Raw genomic sequence first — 23477 nt, forward strand, 5'->3', positions numbered from 1 at the left:
ATAGCAAGAGCCATGCGTCCATTAGCGACCCGGCTGGCCGAAGAAACAACCTTTCACAATACCAAGCGGCTTATGACGCTGATAACAAGAAAATTAATGCACCGGTTCATCAGGAGACGGATCTCATCCCGCCGACTCGTAAGCACACCTTCGCTCCTGACATTGATCCATCAAACCTTATTGATGATGAAGCTGTGTTTAGAGCGTTGAACAGTATCAACTGGGCTACACCTGACTTCCAGCTGACAGATAAGCAAGGAGTTGAAGACGAAGAAGAGGCGCATGATGATCCGGAGGCTTAAACCCGCTAACAGTCATGGGCCGGTTTAGTAAACATAATACTTTGCTGTGCTGATGTCTCTAAAACACTTATCCTCGTTGGGCCATCAGATGTCTTGTAATAGGCTAGCTAAACTCTTGATCTGCCATGCCATCGTGCACGTTTTGTTGGCATAACACTGCTGATCCGGCAATTGAAGATCTGCCACTGATGCTTATGATAGAATCAACTTATCCAGATTAAACTTATTATTTTTCCTGCGAACAAAACAGATCATGAGTGCCCTGGTGGTTTACCCCAGGGCGGGTCACAATACCCCATATAAAAACCTCTAGGGACAAATGGTCCATAACCAGGGCCGGTTTATTGAAAACCTCATATAATTATAACACGATAAATATCATACCTGTGATACTTGTGCGTATTGCCGGTTTATCATATATCTGGCTTTGCAAACCGAGCAGGGGTTATCAAAGCTATGTTCTTTGAATCAAGGAGCCCCCAAGGGATATATAATGAACCGGCAAGGCCGGGTACCTATGTTTGAGCTGTGCTTTGCCACAGACTCTCTTTGGTCCCTGTAACCCGGGCATTAAACCTCCAAGTAGGTCAGAGCTATGCTCATAGGAAGTCAGAATTTTGGCTTGATAGCCGGATTACTAAAGTAATCAGAGCTATGCTCATATAATATTGGCTTGGTAGCCAGATTACTAAAGTAATCAGAGCTGTGCTCATATGAAGTTATAATATTGGCTTGATAGCCGGATCACCGAGGTAATCAGAGCTATGCTCTTATAATATGGGCTTGATAGCCGGATTACCGACGTAATCAGAGCTGTGCTCTTATAATATGGGCTTCATAGCCGGATCACCGAGGTAATCAGAACTGTGCTCTTATAATATGGGCTTGATAGCTGGCTCACCGAGGTAATCAGAGCTGTGCTCTTATAATATGGGCTTGATAGCCGGATTACCGAGGTAATCAGAGCTGTGCTCTTAAGAAGTTATATAAAAGACTCATATTCTTAGAAAGGAAACGACAGAGGCCCTGAATCATCAGGGATGCCGGCTTTATTATATTTGTCATAATATATACATTGTAAAAATATGTACATCACAAGAGTCGTTGGCTCAGGTGTAGTAAGGCCGAAGATGAGCAATATTCCACGGCCGTCGGGTCTCCTCCTCTGACGTGCGTGAGGCCTTGTGGTCTCGAACATCGATAAGATAGTAAGACCCGTTGTTCAGATTTTTGCTGACCACGAAGGGCCCTTCCCAAGGTGTGGATAGCTTGTGCATATCAGTTTGATCCTGGATGAGCGGGAGCACCAGATCGCCTTCTTGAAAGGTCCTGGTTTTAAGCCGACGGCTATGATAACGACGTAGATCCTGCTGGTAAATCACCGAACGAGCCGCCGCACGATCACGCTCCTCATCCAATAGGGCAAGTGCATCCTGATGTGCTTTTTCATTGTCAGCTTCAACATAAGCCGCCACACGGGGCAAATCATGATGGATGTCACTAGGGAGCCGCCTCTGCTCCGTAAACCATGAAGAAAGGCGTGTAACCCGTCGATCTGTTGGGGGTAGTATTGATACTCCATAACACTGAGGGTAACTCTTCCACCCAACAGCCAGACGCCCTCTGCAAAGGGACCATAAGTCGGGGCTTGATGCCTCTCAAAATTTCTTGATTGGCTCTCTCAGTTTGACCATTGGACTGGGAGTGAGCCATTGATGATACATCAAGTCGAATATGCTCTCGTTGACAAAACTCTTTCATAGCACCCTTGGATAGATTAGTGCCATTATCAGTTATAATGCTGTGGGGAAAACCAAAATGGAAAATCACCTTTTTGATGAATTGAACCGCCATTGCCGCATCACACTAAACGGCTCTGCTTCAACCCACTTTGTAAATTTGTCAACCGCCACCAAAAGGTGGGTCTTTTTATCCTTGGACCTTTTGAAAGGTCCAACCATATCAAGCCCCCAAACCGCAAACGACGAAGCAATTGGAATCATCCTCAATTCTTGAGCCGGCACATGAGCTCGTCGTGAGAATTTCTGACAACCATCCCATTTACTGACCAAATCCTCTGCGTCAGCATGAGCCGTCAGCCAGTAAAAACCATGACGGAAAGCCTTGGCTACAAGAGACTTAGAGCCGGCATGATGACCACAATCTCCATCATGAATCTCTCGTAAGATCTCACAACCTTCCTTAGGAGAAACACAACGTTGAAACGCCCCTGTGACACTGCGATGATGCAACTCGCCATTGACAATGGTCATTGAATTAGACTGCCGGGTTATTTGCCTGGCCAAAGTTTCATCCTCAGGTAACTCATCCCTGGTCATATAAGCCAAATATGGGACCGTCCAATCCGGAATAGCATGAAGAGCCACCACCAATTGTGCTTCCGGGTCAGGAATAGCAAGATCTTCCTCTGTAGGCAATTTGACTGAAGGGTTATGCAAGATGTCCAGGAAAGTGTTAGGTGGCACCGGCTTACGCTGGGACCCTAACTGGCTCAGAGCATCAGCTGCCTCATTTTCCTGCGATCAACATGTTCCACTTGATAACCTATGAAGTGACCAGCAATAGCATCAACCTCGCGGCGATAAGCCACCATTAGCGGATCCTTAGAATCCCAAGTGCCTGAAACTTGCTGAGCCACCAAGTCTGAGTCACCAAAACACCTCACCCGGCTTAGATTCATCTCCTTAGCCATCCGAAGACCATGGAGCAAGGCTTCATACTCAGCTGCATTGTTAGTACCAGGGAACATCAACCTTAAAACATAACAAAATTTACCACCTCGTGGGGAAGTTAAAATGACTTCAGCCCCCGAGCCTTCCAACTGTCTAGAGCCATCAAAGTGAATAGTCCAATATGTGCTATCCGGCTTCTCCTCAAGCATCTGCAGCTCTGTCCAATCATTTATGAAATCCACAAGTGCTTGAGACTTGATGGATGTGCGAGGCATATACTTCAGACCATGGGGTCCAAGCTCAATGGCCCACTTGGCTACCCGACCTGTGGCTTCTCTGTTTTGAATAATGTCCCCTAAGGGAGCAGAACTGACCATAGTAATGGGATGACCCAGAAAATATTGCTTAAGTTGTCGACTAGACATGAACACCCCATACACAAGCTTCTGCCAATGCGGATACCTCTACTTGGACTCAATAAGCACCTCACTGATGTAGTAAACCGACCGCTGAACCGGATATTCCTTGCCTGCTTCCTTTCGTTCCACCACGATTGCCACACTGACGGCTCTGCTGTTAGCAGCTACATATAACAACAAAGTCTCCTTATCAAAAGGAGCAGCAAGAACCGGGGGCTCAGCTAACTGTTTCTTCAAGGCCTCAAATGCCTCATCAGCAGCATCACTCCAGACAAAGTGATCTGTCTTCTTCATCATCTGGTATAGAGGGATAGCCTTCTCACCCAATCAGCTTATGAAGCGGCTTAAGGCCGCAATATGACCCACCAGATGCTGAACATCATTGATACACGCCGGCTTAGCCAGGGAAGTGATATCCTTTATTTTCTCTGGGTTAGCTTCGATACCTCGCTCAGAAACCAGAAAGCCTAAAAGCTTGCCTGCTGGCACACCAAAGACATACTTGGACGGATTAAGCATCATCTTGTAGAACCGGAGATTGTCGAAGGTCTCCTTCAAATTTAGAAACATTATAACCGAGCACTTTTTCAGCCCGCTTAGACCATTGTCATTTTCGACCATTGAATCTGCTCTTCTAAGCGTTTCAGGCCGTTGGATGTAAGTGCAATCCCCTATGGGCTTCAGTTGCTAACAGAGAGAGCTAGACGGGCTGGGCCACTGCTCACAAAACAAAATTGGAGCTCTCCTATTATTTGGGCATATGGGCCTGACGCCCACGAGTAACAAAGCCCGTGAAAACACAACTTTCCAGAGCGAGCAAGGATCCCGGTGGGCGTCATCCAGTTCTTGTCTCGCGGACGGCAGATTCATACGATGCGAGTGACCGCACATCCACCGACATGGTCGCCCCACTAGGCGACGCCAAGGGGACAGGGGGCCGAAGCATCGGCTGCGATTAGAATCCACTTGCCAGTGATTTAGCACGTAGTCAATCGCAGTTGCTGCAGGCATTAATCGCAATTGATGTTTGCCACTCTTTTCCGGTGTCCGATTATTGCAGGTTTGTCAATTGATTCTTATTCAATTTCTTCCTTTATGTGATTCATCTTCCTCCTTTATTAGATGTGCGAGGACGCTCACGATTCTGGATCGGTTTCTTCCTTTAATCGTTGCGTCTCTATATAATCTCCACCCACCCTGCTATTGCTCATTCCCCAACCTTACTTGGCAACATCACATCTTCTGGCCATGCTTCTCGCCAGGTTGCCACCGCAGGTTTATCGCCCCTCCTTTCTCACATCTTCCATACAGTTACTACTGGTACCGACTCCCTTCTGATTGATGCCGCTTTCTTCTTTTGCTCCCAATTCACGACAGACTCTTGTTCTGCTACAGTTGCTCTCACATCTCCCAGTTGATGTATTGGAACTGCCGACGGATTCCGGTGGTTAGTTCGGGCACTTCTAAAGCTCACGATTTGCAATGGTTGCCACCAAGGTTAGTATACATGTACTCACATGTCTTATTGTACATATGTATGTATGCCCACGATTTGTAAAATTTGATGCTACTGACTATCTAATTGTGTATACACTTCCAGAGTCTCAGTCACATATCTTATTATCCATATGTATGTGTGCCTACAATTTGTAAAATTTGATGCTACTGATTGTGTATAAAGTTCCAGAGTCTAAAAAAACTACTACTATTGACTATTGTTATTGAGGATAAGGTCACAACATATGTGATTTACTGATTCACACTAATTACATGTTGTAGGACTTACAATACCTCATCTTCCTTACACCAAGACAAGTTCTTGCATGGCTGAAGCCAGTAGGAATAACGTAGAGCTGTAATTGAAAGTCACTTCAATAATTAACATATCTATGTTGCTGAAACAAGCAGTATAACTTGAATTTCGTCCATCCTACGGGAATTGGTTCTGAAAATATAAGTTTAGCTTAAACTGTTTCATGTAAATTATGGGAGGATGGTGCATATGATGTTGGTGTGGTTCTAAGTTTTAGTGTAATGATTTCTTGGTTCTGATACTTTTGTTTTGATATTACTGGCCAGTGGATGGCTCAATTTCTCGATATCAAGGCTTGTTTGTTGTTACAGTAGAGGACATAATCTTGGGTGTCTATGTGATGGAAATAAGCTACTGATATGAAGTTTTAGTGTTCTATTTCTAAAGATATATTAGTTTCTGACTGTGATTAATCTCCGTTCATTTGTTCCATGGCTACCGATGTATTGATCAAAAACTATATGTACAGTACCAGCATTAACAGTCTGTGATGTCATGCCATGTTCATAAACTTAATTGCCTTATTTGTGTCCTCTGTTTCTCTTCTCTCATATTTATGTTAACATGTGAATGTTTATACCATCCCTTTTTGCATTAAAATGTAAACCACTATTATCTACAATCAAGGTTGAGAAATTGATTAAACCGAACAACCATCAGAATTTGCAATGCATATGACATCCTCCCAAAAGTGCAAGATTGATTTGCAGTCGTCTGAAATGACTGTTGATGTTGCGTATTAATTCAGTTTATATAATAGTTTGTTAATACCTGTTTTCAGTTTTTAATTTAATTTCTCACATGTTTATATGAATGTATTAAGAGGCATATTTGTCATTCTACATAGTCCTAAATTATTTATTGATTTATCTTTCAGTATATTTTTACTTTTGCATATTGCTAACTTATTAAGAGGCCATATTCCTTACCCTTTTTTTACCGTTATTACCGTTTACTATAATAGGGCATTGCGGTCCACCGTGCACTGTCCACTTCATCATGTTTGAGGGTGCCATCAGATCTCCAACCAATTGGTATACTCTAGTCGGATCTCGGGTTCCGGCAAAACCCTTAAGGTTAGAACTCTGGGGTGCGCGCGAAGGTTTCCTCCCTACCGATCCACGCCCTTGCTCTCTAGGATCTCGTGGACGAACTCGACGAACTCGCAACACAGAAAGACACAAGATTTATACTGGTTCGGGCACCCGTTATGGTGTAATACCCTACTCCAGTGTGGTGGTGGTGGATTGCCTCTTGGGCTGATGATGAACAATACAAGGGGAAGAACCGCCTTCTGAGGTTGAGGTGTTCTTGTGCTTGGTGAACTTGTGTTGGGTGAGGATTCGATGCTTTCTACGGTGGTGTCTAGCCCTACTTATATAGGCCCTGGTCCTCTCCCCAAATATTGAGCGGGAAGGGAGCCAACAATCGGGCAATTCAAAAGGGGACAGCTAGTACAGCTTATCCTGACAAAAGTGGTCTTCGCCTGCAAAAGGCTCTGGTGGTGACGCTGCCTTGGGCTCCATGGTGACCTCCGTCTTGCCGTCCTTCGGGTCCTGGTCTCGTTGCACCGATATGGAAACCTTTGCTTGATGCCTCGGTACTCCGCGCCTGCGCCTGCCTCCTTAGCACCAAAGAGGAAACAAGGACGCTGCGCGCGCTGGCGCCCGCCTGGTGTCGATCATCATGGCTCATGTTATGAGAGTCTCGCGAGGTTTGCCTTGCCTTGATCTCTCCGCTCCTCGTGAGCCCGCCTGGCGAGGCCGCTCCCGAGGAGGTCTTGTGTCATCCACCTCGCGAGGTTTGGCCCCTCGCGAGGGTCTCGAATGCCTTGTTGATGAAGATGGGTCGTACGGGCCTGCTAGCTCAGCCACGCTGTGGGCCGCAGGCAGGCAAGTCTGGGGACCCCCGTTCCCAGAACGCCGACAGTAGCCCCCTAGCCCAAGGCGCGCTCGAGCTTGGCTTCGCGGCGAAGCCAAAGGTCAAGCGCGGAGTGCCGCGGGCCCTAAAAGCCTGCGGCCTTGGTCGACGCATGGCGGTTGATTGGACGTGGGTGTCTCCACTTCCCCACACTGCCTCGACAACTGCCCGACTTGACAAGTCCCTGCGACATGCAAGGAAGACCATCATTACCTGTGATCGTGGGGGGCGCTGGTTGGCCTTCTCCTACTATAAATGAGGAAGGGTGCGGAGCCCCCTTCGCCCATTTCTTCCCATTCCGCTCGCTACTTCCTTCTCTGCTCCATCGCCGGCCCCAATGGCGCCATCGAAGAGGTTCTCCGCCGCAGAGAAAGGAAGGGCTCCTCGCGAAGGGCCCGGCTCCCCGGCGCCCAAGCGGGGACGCAGTCGTCCCTGCAAGCACACCACGACTCCCGCCGCGGCTCTCCGCTCCCGGGGTGGGGCCGCTGCGCATGGCGGGGGTCGCTCTGGTCGCGGCAGCCCCATCTATGAGGGGAGGCGTGCCGTGGTGGCGCGGCCTCCCCGGCCGCGCTTCCACTCGGCGGAGGTGCTGCCGGAGTTCGTTGTCTGGTCGGAGGATCCTGCCGGCAGCTGGCTTCAGCTTCCGCGCTTCTTCGTCGACGAGCTGCCGGCCTCCGGCTCAGGCGGGCTCTGGCTGCAGGCGGACGGCTGCTGCAGCAGGGCCTCCTGGGTTGTGGTCGAGGTCTCCGCTGCGGGCAACATAGCCCTGACCCGTGGTTGGCAGACGTTCGCTCACGCGCGTGGCTTGGGCAGGCGGTGCACCCTCCACTTCAAGTACGATGGTGATGCGACCCTCTTCGTGAGGGTGTTTAGGGAAGATGGTCGCCGCGCCGGGTGCTTCCCTGAGACGAACGACGGCGAGGAGGTGCTCGGTCTCGGTGACGGCCGTGACGAGGGCGAGGGCGAGCCCGCCGGCCGCGCCTCGTCCAGCTACGGGGGCTCTTCTCTCAGCGAAAGCTCCAGCAGCTGCGGCTACGACCAGCCACCACGCCGCCGCGCTCGCTTCAAAGGTGGTAGCGGGTCGTCTCGTCGTCGCACCTCCGTGAAGCGCGAGGAGGGATCCGGCTAGGCTCGGGACGTCGCTAGGGGCCTGCCCCCGTGGATCGCTGCAATGCTGCTTTTGTTTTGCTCTTCTTTTCTTTCCTGCATAAAAATGAAACCAGTATGGGCCCGGAGGGGCGTGTATCGAACTGTGGTTCCTTGATTATTACGCTATGCTTTTTGTTTCCGTGCTGAGATAACTTAGCCTGGCGTGTTCGGGGCAGCCTCCTCTTCGCGAGGCACTTGTTTCCTTGTGCTCGTCTTGGCTTAGTGGTTGCTCAGGAACTGCATAAAATTCGTTAGGAAGCTCGCTAGGAGACTTATCCTTCACCCGAGCCTTGACCCAGCGCTTCATATCACGGTACCCGAGGGGCACGGATTAGGAGAGGTGCGCAAGCTTGTGGGATCGAACGAGGGTGCCTCGCGAGAAAACAGACCGAAGGCAAAGAGAAGGAGCAACTCAGAAGGAAAAACGCTCGCGAGGGCACCTGCCTAGCCCCCTCGCGAGGTATGCGAGAGAGAGAACACAGGTGAACTAAAGTCGGGAAAAGCAGCAAACGGCGATGGAACCAAATCGGCAAGGAACACTGGAAGCAACTTCGATTAAAAGAAAACGAGCCAACTACGGAAAGCAAATGAAAAGCCGCGTCCGGCACCTAGTCTAGTCTTCAAGTCTTCTCACCAGCCCGGAGCTAAGTGCTGCCACTAGGCGTGGGAGGGATCCCCCGAGGCCCGAGGGCGGCTCTCCGGAGACTCCGGGGCGTGTACAGCCCCACTCATTATTACGTGAGAGTGTCACGGGCGGCGATTCTTCACAGGCACCGGGCCTTTCTTCACAGGCACTGGGCCTTGCTTCACAGGCACTGGGCCTTTCTTCACAGGCACTGGGCCTTGTTTCATGGGTAGAACTTCCGGAGGTGCTGGATGTTCCATGCGTTCTGGATGGGCACCCCGTCCTGTGTCTCCAGGCGCACGACGCCAGGCCTGGAGATATGGATGACCTTAAACGGGCCCTCCCACATAGGTGAGAGCTTATGCAGCCCTTCCCTGGAGAGGACCCGCCTCAGGACGAGGTCACCCGTCTTGAGTGTCTTGGAGCGGATGCTGCGACGGTGGTACCGCCGCAGCGCCTGCTGGTACCTTGCCGCCCTTAGTGCAGCTTCGCGGCGGCGTTCCTCCCCTAGCACCAGGTCCATCCCCCGCGTGGCGTCCTGCTGCGTTTCATCAAACGCCAGGACCCGTGCGGAGTGATGCTTGACTTCGTGAGGGAGGTCCGCTTCAGCTCCGTAGACGAGGAAGAACAGGGTCTTGCCCGTCGGCTTGCTGGCGGTGGTGCGGATGGACCACAGCACGGACTGGAGCTCGTGGTACTAGCCCCTGCTGCAGGCCTCAAGCTTCTTCTTAAAGGTCCTAGTCTTGAGGCCCCTCAGGACCTCTGTGTTGGCACGTTCAGCCTGGCCATTGCTCCTGGATTGCACCACCGAAGCGTAGCAGATCTACATTCCAAGGTTAGCACAGTATGTTTTGAAGAGGTTACTGGTGAACTACGAACCGTTATCGGTGACGATGCGGTTGGGGACTCTGAAACGGCTCACGATGCCCTTGTCGAACTTGACCGCAGAACCAGCTGGGATGGTGCGAACAGCTTCCACCTCCGCCCACTTGGTGAACTTGTCGATAGCGACGTAGAGGTAGCGGTAGCCCCCTGGCGCCCGAGGGAAGGAGCCCAAGATATCCAGCCCCCAGACCGCGAATGGCCACGTGAGTGGTATGGTCTGGAGGCCCTGAGCTGGCTAATGTATCTGCTTGGCGTGGAACTGGTAGGCTTCACAAGACTTCACCAGCTCTGCTGCGTCGTTGAGCGCTGTGGGCCAGTAAAATCCACTGCGGAATGCCTTGCCGACGAGGGTCCATGATGATGAGTGGTGCCCGCAATCCCCACCGTGTATGTCAGATAGCAACTCCTTCCCCTGATCTCTGGGAATGCAGCATAGTGAAACATCATTTGGTCGCTTCCTATGCAACTCACCGTCCCGGACGCACTATGCTGTGGCCTGCCGGGCCACGCGCTCCGCGTCCTCCTCCTTCTCCGGCAGCGTCCCTTGCATCAGGTATTGCTTGAATTCCTTGGTCCAGCGCTCCTCCTGGGGCTCGAGCGCCAAGAGCAGGCGTGCTCCCATAGTCAGGCCACAGGTTGGGGCTCCTGTGGCAGGCGGCTGCGGGAGCTCCTCCCGAGGCTGAGCTGTGCTTGAAAGTGTTGGCGTTGCCGACGACTTGAAGAGCCGCTCCTCGAAGACGCTGGGCTCTTGGGGCTACCGCTTGGATGCCCTCCTGGCGATGTCGTCGGCTTCCTTGTTGGTGGTGGCGGCAGCGGAGGGAGTCCAGCGTTGCCTTGAGGACGATCCTCACGAGGCTGATCCCTCCAGGTGCCCTCGCGAGGCTGATCCCTCCAGGCGCCCTCGCGAGGCTGATCCTGCCAGTGGTCCTCATGAGGCCGGTAGCGCCACTCTTGGCGCGGGCCACGGTCGTCCCAGCGTCCGCCACCATGTCCTCCTCCTCTGCCGTAGCCCCAGTCACCGCGCTCGGGGTGCCGACCGAAGCGTCCTTCACAAATGGCTCTGAGCTCTTGACAGTCGCTGGTGTTGTGGGTGTTCAGGTTGTGGAAGGCGCAAAACGGACGACCGCTCTTGGACGACTCTGGTTGGTCCCTGCCTCGCTTGGTGTCTGGTTCCGCTGCGAGCACGACTGCTCCCTTGCGCTTCACGTCCTGGGCCTTGGCTATCTCCTCCGGGTCTGCAGCTAGGAGCTCGAGAAGGGAGAGGCGTCCCTCCTCAGCTCTTGCGCACTTGGTCGCCAGGTTGAACAACTCTAGAGACGTGCACAACTCCTCGTGGATAGCGAGCTCTTCCTTCATCTTGACGTCGCGGACGCCATTAGAGAACGCAGAGATGATGGCCTCGTCCGTCACCTTGGGGATCTTGAGGCAGGCATTGTTGAAGCGCTGGATGTACTTCTGGAGGGTCTCTCCTGGTTGCTGCCTGACGCGGCGCAGGTCACCCGCGGCCGGCGGGCGGTCGCGAGTGCCCTGGAAGTTGGCGACGGAGCGGTCGCGCATCTCGTCCCAGGAGGAGATCGAGCCCGGAGGCAGGTTTAGGAGCCAGGAGCGGGCGCCATCCTTGAGAGCCATGGGAAACCAGTTCGCCATGACTTTCTCGTCGCCGTTGGCCGCTTCGATGCTCAGCTCGTAGAGCTGCAGGAACTCGGCGGGGTCGGGGGTGCCGTCGTAGCGAGGAGGCAGATCCGGCTTGAACTTGCCCGGCCAGGCGACGCTACGCAGCTCGGGGGTGAAAGTGCGGCAGCCAGCTGAGGTTACCGGGGCCCGCCTTGGGGGTGGAGCTTGGTCTTGATGGGGTCCGCGCCCTGCCGCTACTGGTGGCGCGCGGTCTTGCCGCGGTGGCCGGTCCTGGCGCGGTGGTGCGAGAAGCGGCAGAGCATTTTCTTGCGGCGGAGGGACTTCTTGATAGCTTTTCTCTTCACGCGCAGGCACTGGGCGTGGTGGGGCGCGTCATGGAGCAGTGCGTCTTGGCGCCAGGGCACCGTTTTGATGCAGAGGTGGTGGAGGCGCTCCGTGAGCCACGTCGCCCATGGCTGGCGGAGGGCCAGGCAGAGAGAGGGACGGCGCCGGGGAGCCCCCTGCTGCGCGGACGAGCTCGGCGACGCGGTCGAGCCAGTCCTCGTAGAGGTCGTCGACCGGGCAGTAGCGCAGGAGCTCATTCGCCATGAGGAGCGCGGCCCGCACGTCCATGGGAGCGCGACGTGCATGGGACGAGGAATCGGCCGGGGTCAGCGATGGAGTGACGGTGCGGCCGTCCCGCCGCACCGAGGGGTGCAGCGAGGATGCTTGCTGCTTGTTCCCCGCCGGGCCGGTGGGGCGTTGATGGTAGGCGATGGGGAACGACGAGGTGGCCCGCCAATGGGAGCCGTCTGAGCAACGCGGGCGGCGAGGGCTGCCCGGCGCTCAGCCCGAGCGTGGCGAGCGTCCCCCATGGAGACGACGGAGCAACGGGGCGCGGAGCGACGAAAGGAAGCTTTGGCGCACCCCTACCTGGCGCGCCAAATGTCGGATCTCGGGTTCCGGCAAAACCCTTAAGGTTCGAACTCTGGGGTGCGCGCGAAGGTTTCCTCCCTACCGATCCACGCCCTTGCTCTCTAGGATCTCGCGGACGAACTCGACGAACTCGCAACACAGAAAGACACAAGATTTATACTGGTTCGGGCCACCGTTGTGGTGTAATACCCTACTCCAGTGTGGTGGTGGTGGATTGCCTCTTGGGCTGATGATGAACAGTACAAGGGGAAGAATCGCCTCCTGAGGTTGAGGTGTTCTTGTGCTTGGTGAACTTGTGTTGGGTGAGGATTCGATGCTTTCTATGGTGGTGGCTAGCCCTACTTATATAGGCCCTTGTCCTCTCCCCAAATATTGAGCGGGAAGGGAGCCAACAATCGGCCAATTCGAAAGGGGACAGCTAGTACAGCTTATCATGACAAAAGTGGTCATCGCCTGCAAAAGGCTCTGGTGGTGACGCTGCCTTGGGCTCCATGGTGACCTCCGTCTTGCCGTCCTTTGGGTCCTGGTCTCGTTGCACCGATATGGAAACCTTTGCTTGATGCCTCGGTACTCCGCGCCCACGCCTGCCTCCTTAGCACCAAAGAGGAAACAAGGATGCTGCGCGCGCTGGCGCCCGCCTGGTGTCGATCATCATGGCTCACGTCACGAGAGCCTCGCGAGGTTTGCATTGCCTTGATCTCTCCGCTCCTCGTGAGCCCGCCTGGCGAGGCCGCTCCTGAGGAGGTCTTGTGTCGTCCGCCTCCCGAGGTTTGGCCCCTCGCGAGGGTTTTGAATGCCTTGCTGATGAAGATGGGCCGTACGGGCCTGCTAGCTCAGCCACGCTGTGGGCCGCAGGCAGGCAAGTGTGGGGACCCCCGTTCCCAGAACACCGACAACTCTCCGTATACTACTGATGTCCGTGGTTTTGTCGACTTAAAAAATGCGAAACTGCACTCTGTACTCTAATCGTCTTCCTCTATACCTATACGGGTAATATATGCGAACATGTTTAATTGTTGGGATAAGAAAGTTTCAGTTGATTGTAACCGCTTCTTCCTCATAGAAAAAAAACAAACCATATGTTACTTCAGTCCACGTGGGGATTTTATTAATGCTATTGTAGCTTTGAATTGTCTACTTGAGTCTTGTGATGCTACCATCCAGTTCTACATTTGGCCAAAAATACATCCATATATAGTAGCACAATCTCCTCGAATGTCGGCTTTTGATGTTCCCGTATGGCCTACCATATGGGTAACTTTATTGTTACAACCTATCTGTACATCAAAGCTTAGTCTCTCACCCTGATGCCAACAAATCATGTTATCCTCTTTATATATACAAACTGAATGCACGACATTTGAATTATATAGATATCCATTATACATCCATACATTAATTTACTTGATCTCTAAGTTTCAACTTTTTTAGGGATGCAGAGAGTCTGCATGTGTCCGCGAAGAGAAAATTGCAAAAGAACGACTATTAAAACATCGAGTGTTAGTATAGTTTCGGTTTAGCGGACAGATGTGATGACGCTGATGCGTCTTCTTGCATCTAAGTTTTTTAACCGAGTTATTTTTGTGTGCAAAAGCTAGATCTCAAGCTTTCAACATTGTTCAGTTTCGTGCGTAAATGCAGGCTTGCTTTTCTTAAAGAATAATTTTGTTATAAGGCAGACTTAAGGTTTTCAGCATTGTTCAACTTCATGAATAAATGTAGGCTTGTTTTTCTTAAAGAATAATTTTGTTGCTTTCAAAATTGCTCGATTTATGCATAAATTCATGTAATAGATCAAAATTGAGACCAAGAAGGCATTTGATGTTCTGGCCAACGATCACCTTGTTGCATTGCTCCTGTGGTGTACCAACTATTACATCATGCTATTTTATATCACCTTCATGTTTCATTATTCTGAAATATAGCAGATATAATATTCATATTATGTTGCATGCCTATGTATTTTTAGAAATACCTACCATTTTGTTGTAAAAATGTGTATTTTTTAGAAATACTATCATTTTATTGTAAAAAGGTACGGGCGCAGCAACGCGCGCCATTAATGATCTAGTCATCTATCAAAGTTTCCTTCTTCCTGGATTTCACCACAATATCATCCACATAAGCATGAACATTGCATTCAATCTGATCATGAAGGCAATTTTGCACACACCGCTGGTATGTCGCCTGAGCACTCTTGAGCCCAAAAGGCATAGACACATAGCAGAAGGCTCCAAAAGGAGTGATGAAGGCTGTCTTCTCCTGGTCCTTAACTGCCATCTTGATCTAATGATAACCAGAATAAGCATCCAAAAAGCTCAACCGCCCACAACCCGCCGTAGCATCAATGATCTGATCAATATGGGGGAGAGCAAAGGATCAGCTGGACATGCCTTGTTTAAGTCCATGTAATCCACACACATGCGCCAAGTGCCGTTTTTCTTTAAGTACCAGCACCAAGTTAGCCAACCACTCAGGATGAAAAACTTCAACAATAAACCCAGCCGCCAAGAGCCGGGCCACTTCTTCACCAATGGCCTTGCGCCTTTCTTCATTGAAACGGCGAAGGAATTGCTTGACCGGTTTAAACTTTGGATCAATATTAAGAGTGTGCTCAGCGAGTTCCCTCAATACACCTGGCATGTCTGAAGGTTTTCATGCAAAGATGTCCCGATTCTCACGGATGAACTCGATGAGCGCGCTTTCCTATTTTGGATCCAGATTAGCACTGATGCTGAACTATTTGGATGAATCGCCAGGAACAAAATCAACTAGCTTGGTGTCATCTGCCGACTTAAATTTCAACAGGGGGTCATGCTCTGTGGTTGGCTTCTTCAAAGATGTCGTATCAACCGGGTCAACATTATCCTTGTAAAACTTCAACTCTTCTGCTGCACAAACAGACTCAACATAAGCATCATCACCTTCTTCACACTCCAAGTCTATCTTCCGGCTTCCATGTATCGTGATGGTGCCTTTGTGACCCGGCATCTTGAGCTGCAAATAAACATAACATGGCCTTGCCATGAACTTAGCATATGCCGGCCGTCCAAACAGAGCATGATAAGGGCTCTTGATTTTAACCTCCTCAAAAGTCAATGTCTCAGATTTGTAGTCATGATCATCTCCAAAGGCAACTTCCAAATATATTTTGCTCACTGGATACGCCGACTTACCAGGCACCACGCCATGAAAAACAGTGTTTGACGGCGTAAGATCCTTGTCAGTTAAGCTCATGCGACGAAAAGTTCATAATACAGAATGTTGATACTGCTACCTCCATCCATAAGCACTTCGGTGAATCTGTATCCTCCAACCAGAGGTGCAACCACCAGAGCCAGATGACCCGGACTATCAACCCGGGGCGGGTGATCCTCACGACTCCAGAGAATAGGGTGTTCAGACCACCGAGGTAACGAGGAATCGCCAGCTCAACTGCGTTCACTTCCCTTTTATGGAGCTTCTGATCCCGCTTGCATAAACTTGTGGTGAAAACATGGTACTGTACACTATTCAACTGCTTCGGGTTACTCTAATAACCAGACTGCTGCTGCTAATTCCCTTGACCAGACTGTTGATTATAACCACCCTGATTGCCTCGGCCTTGGAAACCGGTATTAGAACCACCACCACCATAACCTGGACCGTGAGAGCCGGATCCGGAGCTGCCGTTTGGGCCATGGTTGTTCTGAAAGAGATCGGAAGCTTTGAACTCCTTCGTGATAGAGCAATCCTTCCATAAATGAGTGGCCGGCTTCTCGCGTGTACTGTGCCTCAGACAAGCTCATTCATTATCGCTTCGAGGCTGAGTCTCGATCCTCCAGGCTGGGCCGGCCTTCCATTGTGACGCTGATTATTATTCTACGCACTGGTGTTAGCCACAAAGTCTAAACTACCATCGGCCTTACGCTTACCATTACCACCTTGGCTTGCCTGATTATACTGCTGCCCTTTCATGCTGTCGCTCTTCTTTACCTTTCCCGGCTTTTCATCATCAGATTCTGGGTCTTTGGTACTATCGGAATTGGCATACTTGACAAGAGCTGCCATGAGCTCCCCATGTCATTGCAGTGGCGCTTAAGCCGTCCAAGCTTCTGCTTAAGGGGGAGGAAACAACAATTTTTCTCCAACATCAAAATTGCTGAGCCAACATTGATGTTTTGTGATGAATGTATAATAGTTGAGATCCGGTGCACCCAGTGGGTTGTTGACTTGCCCTCACCTTGGACACAAGAACCCAAATCCATGATTGACATAGGCTGCTTGCACGTGTCTTTGAAATTTTGAATAAAACGGGCCTTTAGCTCCGCCCACGACCCAATGGAGTTGGCGGGCAGCCCCTTCAGCCAAGTACGAGCCAGCCCTTCCAACATCATGGTGAAATACTTAGCGCACGCAGCATCACTAACATCCAGAATCTCCATGGCCATCTCATAACTTTCAACCCAAGCCTCAGGGGGTTGATCTACTGTGTAATTAGGCACCTTGCAAGGACCCTTGAAATCCTTGGGCAGACGCTCGTTACGTAGAGCCGGCACTAAACACGACACACCCAAGGTTCTGGAGGTTGCGCCTGCCTCCACTGAAGTTGATGGATAAACCGGAGAGTGTTGATGAGCCGCTTCCTGAGCCGCCAGCTCGGCCTCCCGACGCGCTCTGCCCTGATCCACCAAAGTCTGAGCATTAGCCCCATCATGCATCGGGTCATGCCCACGAGGCTGGTTACGATGCTGTTCACTGCTAGAAACTGCTGGTGAGTCAATGTGCCTGCTATAACTCCGGCTTGGATGAGGGGTTGAGTGAATCTGCTCTCGACTATAAGAGTAAGCCGCCTATTGAGCCATAGCTATTTGAAGAAGCTCTCTGGCCCTCCGTGTCTCTCTTGCCGTTGGAGACTCGCCTTCAACCGGTAGAGCCGCCAATCATGTTGCCGCAGCAATCATGTTGTCTAAAGGGTTAGAATAATGACCCGGAGGTGTTTGAACATGCTGAGGCAGAGTATTATTCAAACGCGATGGGGCCATCGCGCGTGGCTGAACCGGCGCTCCAGTCCCAGGTGCTTCCACCGCCCGGTTTACTACCGGTGGATCACTGGTCCCTGCTCCAGGCGTATTGAAGAGGTTTATCGGCTCATAAACCAGGGGCAGATGACTCTGGTGCCTCCTCCTCATGACTTTGTTTGAAGCGTTCTGGTCCAACGTGAGCCGGAAAGACTCTGCCTGGATCCATTGCGCCTCGTCGTTCAGAGCAGCCCGCTCCGTAGCCATCCTAACATTTTCAGCCCTGAGCTCTTCCTTGGCCTGGGCTATCTCATCTCGTAGCTTAGCCACATCCGCCTTATGCTGTTCCTGGTTGTCCGGGGTTACCTCTACCCCCATCAGAGTTGCCAAGGCCTCCAACAATTCTATCAAAGCTTGAGCCGGCACGCGTGTGGTGCCACCAGCGCCAGCCGTCACAGCGTTAGTCGAGCTAGAGGTCATAGCCGCGGCGGTTGATGAACCGAGCGCCGGCTGTGTACCGGCCATGAAAATCGCAACCCTGTTTGGCGGCGCATAGGGGTCCGGAATACTATCACCATTGGAATAGCCCCCAAGCCGGCCATCTTGTAGCTGATACAATGAATCAGTGTCACCCATGGACGACTCACCATCAGAGTAGATGGCCGTCTCACTGCCAGACACAGATCCTTCTGCAATTTCCGCTCCATGGATGAAACCAACAATGGCATGCTTCTTGGCGGGTTGAACTCGAGCGGTATGCACGCTGAGCCATCTCGATGATGTCGGTGCAGATGTCCGGCTCAAGGCCCGGTTCGCCGATCTTGCCGATGAAGACGTGGATTCCGCCGAAGGGGACCCGGTACCCATACTCGATTGAGCCGGCCTCGGGACCCCAGCCTGCATCATCGATGTAGAGCTTGCCACGACGACTCTAGGTCATCCGGCCCACTGCGTATCCCTTGATCCCTTTGAAGCTGCCCTTCAAGAACTCGAAACCACCATGCACTAGCCCCAAGGTGGGCGCCAACTGTCGTGGAATTGTCACGGCAGATGTCCTAGCGGAAGGACTTAGTCGTGGAGCCATCGCAGCTAGGTTAGCCTAAAGGGGTTAAACGGGACAAAGGACACAAAGAGTTTATACTGATTCGGCCCCTTGCAGTGAAGGTAAAGGCCTACTCCAGTTTGTGATTGTATTGCTAGGGTCTCGATTACCAGGGAGCGAATATGCTTGACCTAGTCCCCGATCTCTCGTTTCTTGCCCTAAACCGCCACCGGGTCGTCCCTTTATATACACAGGTTGACGCCCGGCGGCTTACGGAGTCCCGGCCGGCTCATACACAACGTGTCCGGCTCGGTGACTAACTCCACATGCCTTACAATACAAGTCATACATATATGGCGGTTTACACCTGTGGGCCTCAAGCCGCCTCGTGGGCTTCGGGCCTTTAGTAAGCCTACTCCATGAACCACCATCTGCAACATCTTCATGGGCCTTGTCATTATGAACCGCCAGTGGTATGACCCGACCCCTCCTGGGCGGGTCATACCCAATAGTTATATCCCCAACAGATACCGATGCTTTTCATAAGTTTAGAACTATATATGGACTAGACTCTGAGATAGTAGCCTCATTTTGTGAATCATTTTCTATTCATGTTGATCTCTCTAAGGAGAAGTGGTTTAAATATCACCCCCCTATTAAAAGAAAAGATTGAGGAACCCGTTATAGTTAAAAATGAAACTATCATTTACAATGTTGATCCATTTGTGCCTACCTCTTATATGGAGAAACCACCTTTTCCTGTTAGGATAAAGGAACATGCTAAAGTCTCAACTGTGGTTAACAAAAAGTAACATTAGAGCACCTAGACCCTCTGGAATGATTTAAGTTGAACCTAATGTTTCTATTGTTAAAGATCTCTTGGTCGATAATATTGATGGGCATGTTATTTACTTCTGTGATGAAGCAAGGCCACCACTATGCACATCATCTTTAGTGTTACACGCCAGAGGTTCATAGCCAGTGTGCTCCTGTCTTTGAGCTCTTTGATTAGGTTGTGCTCCATGGACTTGTAGAAGCCCTGCACTTGCTTATTCACATGTGACAAAATTTCCCATTTGGCATAATTCATGTGGGAGACCATCGGGCACAAGAGGGGCCCAAGGAATCCTTCACCAAGTATTGCACTTCTTATAGCTCAGAAAAAAGACTTTTTGAAGTTTGAGTGAGGATAATTGTCTTAAATTTTGGAGAATCGGCTGAAAAAACGCGGAATTGTCTTCGCCTTTGTAAGAAAAAATGTCTAGTAAACCCTATCTCGCTTTTAGCCTTCCTGGTGAATGGCCCACACTTTCTTTGAACCTTGTCAACGATCGAACGAACTTACAGATATGAACTGAGTGCCATTTGATGAGTAAGATCGAACAAGGGAGAGGGATATGGAAAGGATGAAGTAATGAAATAGGAAGTCATTGCTAGTAGTAACGACTTGTCACGATCCATTGATCCTCCTCATCATGCTCCGTTCATGACTCTGCAGGTGCATGCACAGGGGAGTGCGCGAGGTGGATGGCGATTGTGGTTCACTTCTAGCCTTGGCTCCAGAAGATGATGAATGCTCTCATACCACTTTATGTTGCTGAAAAACATCGATGGTAGAGGTATCTCATGAATGGCATACTCATACCATTAAATGTTAGAACACACACACAAAATGTTATTGTGCGACATTCACCTTGCAACTTTTATGTTTGTCTTTCTCTATTTATTGGCATCTGCTTGATATGTTCTGTTACAAACTCAAAGAGACAAAGACGGGCGTTGGACCGAGCTTCACGGCAATGCCATCCCAAAGCCGCTCATCCTACTGCTCCTACATTGCTGCCATGATTGCCATATCTCGTTCCATAACACGTAGCAACCATGAGAGCCTATGGAAATAAATAAACAAGCGACCAAGTCATGTACATACACACGCAACATGGCCCATTATTTGCTAGATGAGGAACCAAGTAAAACTATAGTTCATGCGGCGGAATGAATGTTGGCTAAGACCGAAGACGGTATGGTCAGTCGCGGGCCGATGGGAGCGACATGCCATTTCGGCGAAGACCCTCTTTAAGATAGGCAGTGGCATGTAGGAGTTCTTCCTTGAGCCTCATATTCTCGGTGTATAGGCATTGGAACTCCAAAGTATGCTGTGTTTGTACCATCACCCCTCTGCATTTGAGGCAAGTCTTGTTTTGCATAGCCAACATGATGGCTTGACGTTCAGTTTTCAGCTTCTCGTTTTCTACCCAACAATTTTGGGTCTCCCACCGCTGCATCTTGCCCTACATTTATTAATTTCAGGTATGCATCATTTTAGTTAGTGGTTAGCAGAGTATGATACCATGTTCATGAGGGGAATACAATAGTATTGTAAGATCAAATGACAAACAATGCTACAATGTTCAGTGGAGTTTGTACTATTTAAGAACAAAGTGTGTGTATAACTGCATATCATAGCTGACCCATATGTAATTAACTATGGAAAAGAATGGTATATACCTTGTTGAAGGTGCGTTTATTTTGGAACCAAAACTTGACCTGTTGGGCACTCATGCCAAGCCTCTCGCTAAGGTCCTTCCGGAGTTTCTCATTTGGATAAGGGCAATCCCGGAACACACTACATATCACGTTAATGAAAATGGATTAGCACACATCTTCGCTAGGTAAGAAACATTGATTGAGTATGTATTGTACGCTTCAAGTTGTTGGATTTGTTCACTGCGCAGACGATGATACTTTGCACGCCTTGTGGCCATTCTCTGCTCACTATGGGTCTCTCCATCGTTGTTGTCGTGGTCTGCAACAACAACGTTGGCATCATCAGTGTTGCCCACGATAGTAGAGGCTCCAAGCAAGTCATCCATCTCATCACTATGGTTGTGCTGGAGTAGGTGGTTGTGTGTGCTTGTCATGAAGAGGTCAAATTCATTGTGCACACCACTGTTGTCTCCGTCCATGGTAATCTGCTATCATCAAAAAGGAATGTTATTCCCCTATGTAGAACTGAAGGTTAACTGAAAGTAGCAGTTAAAACCGTACATAAAAGGACCCGTCATGCAGAACTCTACAAGTCAAAGTACATTTAGATTTTTATGCCCACATTAGTCAGATGTAACTTCACTTTAAGAATACTTGAATTCATCCATATGAGTTTCCTAGACCGAGATGTAATTAAGTAGACTTTAATTACTTTCTAAAATATACATTAACATACTTTCCAGACTTCACTATAACATATTCATGATTATCTGGCGCTGATTACTTCAACAATTTCGAAACATGCTTGTTGAAATGAGAGAAAGAAAGAGAAACAAATGCCAACACCGGCAGCTTGACGAAATGAAGAAGATCGGCAACCGTTGCGCCCTCTGGAGATGTCCCACCGTGCGCCAAGCACACCGAAGCACCACATACCAAGCAACACCTTCAAGAAGGAAGGTGACAACGACGTTGCTGCCTAGACGAGTCCTAGGGTTTCCCCTGGTACATGGAGGGCAGTGGGGAGGGGGTATACCTGAAGCCCTTCAAGAAGGAACGACAGCGCTCACATGCGACACCACCTCGGTGCCGCATGAGCCGACATGGATTTCTCCCGACCCAAAAATCCTCACCACCCCGACCGATCCGAGTGCTCCACTAATCATGCCGTCCACCAACATGCGCCACCACGGCCATGAATCAACCTCGTCGCCAAACTGAGGCCATCAATACGGGGCCTAGAGGAAGGAAGAGGGAACAACGGACCTGAGGCAGTAGCAACGCTGCCAAGTGGGAGGGGACTACCTCCACTGTCGATGCGAAAACCGACCGGACGCTGCAACTAGGACAAACGGAGCCCCTACTGGCCGCCCAGGCCCAGATGGGCTCGTGAAGTCCCCTTCCCCATGCTGCAGCATGTCAGCTGCCAACGTCGCCGCCGCCCAGAGACCACTGCCGCCCCACTTCCACCTCCAAGGAGCCTTGCCGCCGTGCAGAGAGCCAGCGGCCCGCCTGAACCCAGATGGGGCCCAAAGGGCCTAGATCTGGGCCTAGCAGGCGCCATCGGTCGAGCTACAACACCTCCACGCCACCTCGCAACCAACGGTCGCGCCGCCATGCCTAAGGCACCTAAGGACAGGGGAACCACCTCCCCCGACCCAGACCGCCGCCGACCAAGCCACACTACCACCAGAAGGATCCCCCGGGCCCATGCCGTGTGCCCGGGGAAAGAGCTGCCCGCCCCCGCCCACACCACGCGGGCAAGGCCTCGACGGCGGCAGGAGGGGAGGATGTGGAAGGGGGCTAGAGGAGAAGGGGCTAGGATTCGCCCATCACCCGCAGTGGGGCGAGCGACCAAACATGGGCAGCTTTGAAATTTCAAAATTAAGATCCCTACTCTCAATGTCTCCTTCTCACGCAAGCCCGATGTTCACTTCGTATAAACATTACTATATGAACAGATTCAAGAAATACCTTTGGCTTCAGTAGTCGTCTTCCTTAGAACTTCAGTAGCTGAAAAAGTACACGGATCTATTTTGTTCCTAATGAGGTATCAAACTCATTCAACAAAGTAGCTACTACTGTCAGAATTTAAAGCCATGAGGAGCATGCAAAATTTATGCCGCAACCGATGATTAATGCAAGCAATAAATTGTATCCAAATATAAGGCTAAGATAACATGGATTTTGAATTTTGTGGCATGTCCAATAATTAGGCCATAATAAATACTCTCACCTCTCGGAAATACTTGTCGGAGAAGTAGATGTACCTAGATGTATTTTAGTTCTAGATACATCCATTTTTATCCATTTATGCGACAAGTAATTCTGGACAGAGGGAGTAGTCATTAAGCATATTTGTGGTGTGAATGTTGGCATATTGATAATAGTATATTGTATTATGAAAAAATAGAAATTGGGTACTTTATATTATCAATAAAAAGAACCACTAAGATACATAATTTGTTGTAGATCTAAACGATATACATGGACATAAATTGCTTTTCAGCCAATACTACATACATAGTAGAAAAAATCAGGAAAACCCTGCAATCTATCCATCAAGTGTCAAGGAAGCACAATAGGAAAGAA

At 50.3% G+C, this 23477-nt stretch overlaps 2 long non-coding RNA genes across 3 annotated transcripts; one reads left to right on the forward strand and one right to left on the reverse strand.

Moving 5' to 3' along the window:
• The first annotated feature begins 4272 nt into the window (after positions 1 to 4272).
• On the forward strand, positions 4273 to 5437 carry LOC120963041 (uncharacterized). Of its 2 annotated transcripts, none has more exons than XR_005754723.3 (4): positions 4273 to 4474; positions 4537 to 4689; positions 4792 to 4911; positions 5194 to 5437. It is a non-coding gene; the product is annotated as an uncharacterized lncRNA (long non-coding RNA). The 2 variants fall into 2 exon arrangements; XR_006662066.2 differs by having other exon boundaries at positions 4810 to 4911.
• Positions 5438 to 20086: 14649 nt separating this feature from the next.
• Positions 20087 to 23043, reverse strand: LOC120963042 (uncharacterized). Its single transcript, XR_012182858.1, has 4 exons — positions 22860 to 23043; positions 21102 to 21370; positions 20907 to 21024; positions 20087 to 20689 (listed from the first exon to the last, which is right to left on the reverse strand). It is a non-coding gene; the product is annotated as an uncharacterized lncRNA (long non-coding RNA).
• Positions 23044 to 23477: the final 434 nt, after the last annotated feature.

This window comes from Aegilops tauschii, chromosome 4 (genome assembly GCF_002575655.3).
Source record: "Aegilops tauschii subsp. strangulata cultivar AL8/78 chromosome 4, Aet v6.0, whole genome shotgun sequence".
Lineage (NCBI taxonomy): Eukaryota > Viridiplantae > Streptophyta > Magnoliopsida > Poales > Poaceae > Aegilops > Aegilops tauschii.